This window comes from Nematolebias whitei, chromosome 21 (genome assembly GCF_014905685.2).
Source record: "Nematolebias whitei isolate Nwh7 chromosome 21, NemWhi1, whole genome shotgun sequence".
Lineage (NCBI taxonomy): Eukaryota > Metazoa > Chordata > Actinopteri > Cyprinodontiformes > Rivulidae > Nematolebias > Nematolebias whitei.
In genome coordinates, this window is record NC_056518.1 from 1,625,110 (window position 1) to 1,630,879 (window position 5,770).

The following is a 5,770-nucleotide window of genomic DNA, read 5'->3' on the forward strand; positions in this document are numbered from 1 at the left end:
GTTGATCTCAACCAAGTGTACCGTTGGGACAAGCTGGTCCAAAGGAGTGTGCATGTTTCTGGTTTAACAGACAAATTCCCTCACACATCTCTCTCAAGATAAACTTCATTTCCCATCTTTAAATTCTTCTATCCTGCTAGCAAATCATTCCAGATATTTTTAGAAATGTCTGAAGCAAAGTTTTTCAATCACCGCCGTGTGGTCAATGTTGTACTACTGGAAGTGAGAACAATCGCTGCATTGTTTACTTCTTGTAAACTGATTAATAAGCTGTCGTTATTTTCAATTTTTGCCAATTAATGTAAATGTGTGATGTGTTAAACTTGATTCTGTTAATAAATGACCCACTGTCGTTGGTGAGTCAAAGATAATTAACGTCTCACGTCCACATTTTATTAAATTCAGATGCACGTCATTATACAGTCCAGAAAAATGAAATAATCCGTTTTAACAGTATGAATATATACCGTCCGTATGTTCATACTACATCTGGTGGCCCGTTACGGCTTCATAAAATGGACTGTGTATTCGTGTGACAATTGAATCATCATGTTGGCATGAAAAAAAGTGCAGAGAATCAGCTGCTGTGAAACGCAGCGAGCTGAGCTGCGATGCTTGGAGAAAATACAGCAAGGTTCTGGCAGCTAGTGATGTTTTGAAAGCTGAAATCGTGAGTCAATATGTCTTTATGAAAGCTGAAATTGTACATCTGTTGTGTAACAGAAGCTGGGTTTGAGTTAAAATGCTTTATTCTGTTTAAACTGTGGTCCGGACGGAGGTTCTGACACACCTCGGTTCTGATAATTTTGAACGAGTTGTTTTAAATGGTTTAAAAGACGTTTTGAGACCGGAGCGCCGCCTCCATTAAGCTCAGAGTTGATTCGTTACATTTTTAACAGAAAATAGTGCATTTTGACAGTTTAAAAGACGAAAAGTTGACGGACTAGTTCAGGCTAATGCTAACACGCTAGCTGGAAAAACGATCCGTGATTGGTTGAAATCAGCTGCTGTGGAGCGCTCTGATACGCTGAGAAATGAGTGACGTGTCTGTCGGCACTTCCTCTGACGTGTCAGGTCGTAAAGCCCACCCCCGTGCTGTTATCATTGGTAGATTCAGTCACGTGACCCGGAAATGAAACTCGTTTTCATAGGGAATTTCAATCTGTTTTTTAAAGTTGAAATACACTTTAAAGTTGCATTCTGATCCGCTACTCGTTTCTTTGAAGCTTAATCGCTGAAATTTTGCCAAGTTTCACTTTGAAATCCGTCATTAAATGGTGTTTTTGGACCACGCTAGCAGATGCTAATTTTAAGCTAACAGCTTACGACCGGATGAGTGACGTGTCACGTCACTTCCTCCATGTCAGATTGTAAAGCTCGGTTGCACCGAAGCTTTTCTGTGCTTAAAATCACTAATTAAAACTTGCCACAAGTCCCCAAAAACTCATGTTCATGCAAAAAAGTCGTGCTTGTTGAAACAACGCCACGTTTTAGCTTGAAATACGTTCAGAAATGTTGATTTAACCGAGTTTAGCCGATGCTTATTTTAAGCTAAGCGGCTAACGACAGGATGTCAACAGAACGTCCACAGGAAGTCGTCATAAGCTCCTGCTGGTAGAAAGTTAAAACACTGCCCCCTCCTGTGGAAACTTGATATCACAGTTTCACTTCGTTTTTAGGTTATTTTGAGTGAAATTAAACGTATTTATTTCTGTAAGACGAATTTTTGAGTTAATAAACGTTCCTCAAGCTGAATTATCACTGTTATCTTGCATTTAAAAAGTGATTAAGGTATTTATGCAGCACGCATTTACCAAAAACTTTTTATTCACTGGTAATTCCTCATGACAGAGGTGCAAAACAAAAATTAGAAACTTTTTAAAAGATACAGATACAGATATTCACAGAGTAGATAAAGTTTACTCATTTGCTAGAAAGATAATGCACGTTTAATTGCTAGATCATTAAATAAGAGTAAATATATCAGGAAAAAGAGACTTCTGATTTTATTTTACCACCTAAAACAATTACATCTCCTATTTAAATTTTTAAATAGCAGATATTGGCAGGAGAAGAGGAGTATAACAGTTTTTCTGAAGAAAGACTGATTATTCCTCATCATCAATTTTCTTTTCTCTTTTCACCCAACCTGGGTTGATGAGTAACTGTTAAAATAGCGAATTTCTGGAAGTAAACGGTCTAAAAAAAAAAAGCGTTTTTAAACTGATGTTGCTGTGAGACTTTTTAGAAAAATTGCAGGTTTATAAAAATTCAGTGCTTTAGAGTAAAAAACACTGAGAAGCTTGGTAATCTAGTATCTGTTAAGAAATAAGCACGTTAAGTAACACTGCCAGAGAAGCATTTACTTAAGAATATTCATGACTTGGGGTAAAACCTACAAATAGGTGCCCACATTTGAATAAGTTGACTTATAACAGTACTTTTGTGTAAACCCAGAGCTTAAAATAGTGTGAAACTCAATGACACTTGAATACAAATATTTACCTGTAAAATAATCTGAAGCTGGCAACTGTTTTAACCAGATAACGGCTACACAGTGAATACCATGACAGGTGTGATAGAAAAAGATTTTGATCCTTATGAGATGAAGGACTGTTTAGAGGATGCGTTAGCACTGCTAACAGGATCCTTACATCCATATGGCAAACAGGCGGACAGCATGAACCCAAAAGAGTTATTGGACAATCTGAAGGAGGTTGCAGAGAGTGTGACCTCTACAGAAATTACAATGTCAAGTTATGAAAAGCTGGCTAAAATGGCAATGTTGCTGAAAGAATCATACTTTGCATTAAGACGGGATCACGTCGTGGCAGTGTCACAAGTTTCCCGCTGTAAAGGTGAAATAGATGTGCTTAAAAAAGATCTGCACAAACGCAGAGTGCATAGAGAGATATTACTGGAACAATATATGCGTTTACAAAGTGAATGTCAAACATCACAGGAACGCTTAAAAGCATGTGAGGAGAAACTGGCCGCAGCAACAAATAAAAGTTCTGACGTGGGGCGAGTTTATCTGGAACTCAGAGAAGACCGTGGACAGAGTCCAGGTCACCCACAACCACCTCAGAAAGATGTTGTTGCACCTCCACATGTGTGGAGAGAAAAACCTCCACCCTCACCTAAAGTGGTAGGAACAGACCTGAACAGGTCTCCTCCACCAAACATGCAACAGAGTGCATGGAAACTTCCTCTTTCAATAGATGTTCTGCTGAAACTCTCAAAATATGTACAACGCTTTGTACCTGGACCGATGGGTTCAACTGGAACAAAAGCGTACCTGAAAGATCTTGAATTCAGATTGAAAGGTTATCCTAATGCTACGGTTGAGGATAAGATCAGTCTGATAAGGCTCACTTCAGACAGAGAGGTGTTCACCTTCATCGAGCGTCTACCTGATGCAACGAGAAAGGATTACAACCTTCTGTGTGAGGCTTTGATCAGAGAGTACGACCCCTGCACGGGACCTGCTGGTTTCCCAGCCGCTGACAAGGTCAAGCAGGGCAAGAATGAACATCCAAAAGTTTATTACAAAAGAATCTTCCAAGCTTATTTTGGTTACAGAAATGAAACCGGAATGGAGGAAGAAGAAAGTTTTTAATATGTTTTCAGCAAAAATCTCCACACTGACATAGGCATATCAGTACAAATGATGGCAAATTTCAGAGAAAAATCCATCAATGAGTTTAAACAGTGTGCTGTGAATGTGTTCGAAGCATGTTCTCATGCTAAGACGCCCATAGAGGTGTTTCCTAGTATAAAGGTTAAACCCCACTCCCTAGAAATGGAAGGACGGCGTGCATTGACCCCACCTCCTAAAACAGGCGAGAAAAAGCAGTATTTTCAAACTAACAAACCACGTAATGAAGGTGCATGCTGGGACAAAAAAGCTCCTCTTTCAGAGGATGAACGTGATTATCGTAAATGGGGCATGCGTAGGACGCAAAGATATGGGATCCAAGAGGACCCATATTATCAGGGGAAGTACGAAAAGGAACCCCCAAAAGACGTACCTAGGTGGAACCTCTTGCAGCCCCACCTCGGACGAAACGAACCGAGGCGAAAAAATCACAAAAGTTCCAGAAACAGGGCCCTAAACCTCTGAGCTCGGAAGAGACAGAGAAACTGCGCAGGTTGTTAGAAACCTTGAAACACGCTGAAATGGGATACCGACCAGGAGCACTGTATAGTGCGGTGATCGCTACTAAATCTGAAGGCGCGAATGACAACATTACAGATGTCGGTGAAACACACCAAGACATTGCTGTTGTTGCCTCCAACAACCCCTCATCGGATGAAAGGGGGATAAACTCACACACAAACGATGATGAGTCAGCGCAAGCTGAACACTCAGAATCTGATTTTCATGATTTTGAACTAGGCATTCCAGTTCTGGGAGGACTCCCAGATAATCTGGTACCGAGTCAAGAAGCTGGGCCAGTATGTTTCACAAAACCAGCACAGGCCATAGCTCTTTTCTCAACCAATGATGTCGACCAAGGACCACAAACCTATGGTGTCTTACCCATAGACAGGTCCGACGACTCAGAAAAGGATTCGTTGGAGCTCCCCAAGGAGCAAGAACCCTCATCAGTCTCATCACAGATTGAACAGGTGGTCGCTCAAGCAGACGCTCTGACATCTGATGAAGAAAGAGACAAACTTCGCCAAGTTCTTTTAAAATATGAAAAGTCATTTTCAACTGACCCAGACATCACCCAACTTCAAAAGTTGGATGATCCTGCAATTAACTCGATGATACTGTATCTGACTGACCCAGACAAATACACCCCATCGAAAAGTAAACTGGATTCCAATCCAGACCTTAAAGTCCTCTTTCAGCTGCGCAAACAGTTAAAACTACTCAAGGAAAGCCTAACTTTAGCTCATGGAGCGACGTCCTCACCCGTGTTTGCGGTCTCCCATGACCGAAGGGGGGTGACGCCAGTTAGGATAATGCTACCAGACGCGATAACGTGAGCAAATCTGACATTCAGGGTGAGTGGCGCACCGAAACTTCGTTTTCTAGTTGCTTAATCACTGCTTTTGTCAATGTTGAAACGTTGTTTTACTGGTTGCTTAGTCACTGTTTTTGTCGATGTTGAGACATCGTTTAATTGGTTTCGGTATTGTTTCTGAACACCCCAAGCAAGAATGAATTTTGTTGTGTAGTTAAGTTAAGAGACTAAGAGGCCTTTAACCATGCCAACATGCAGTTCATTCGTTAAATTGCACTCTTTGCGGAGTCAATGTATATTATTGCTACCTTAAGTACCATAATCTACATTGATCTCACAACGCGTAAGCCGAACCTACTCGAACAATTCTATTCGGGGGGGATAGCTAATTCTTTTTGATGAGTCTCGTCATAGACTTCCAAAACATTTATGGGGAAACCAAACACCCAATCTCAAGTCGTTCGTCTAAAAGACAACAGACAATTGAACCAAACTATATTTTGCCATGTAAAGCTAACTTAAACCAAGTTAGAAATGGAAAAATAGTTTGGAACCCTTTTCTATAGGTATAAATCCCTATAGTTACCCTTTTCAGCATGTTCCACCCCTTAACTGGTAGTTGTAGCTGTTCCCAACCATAATAGCTTACACACCAGGTGCATATAGTTTAAGGCCTTATGTAAAATCCCCTTCATAAGCCCACCTTAAACCACATAATTGCATGTCACATTGAACCAGAACGGCACAGACTGGACGTCGCCCAGAGACGACCGTCGCTGGAGGAGACCTGCAAT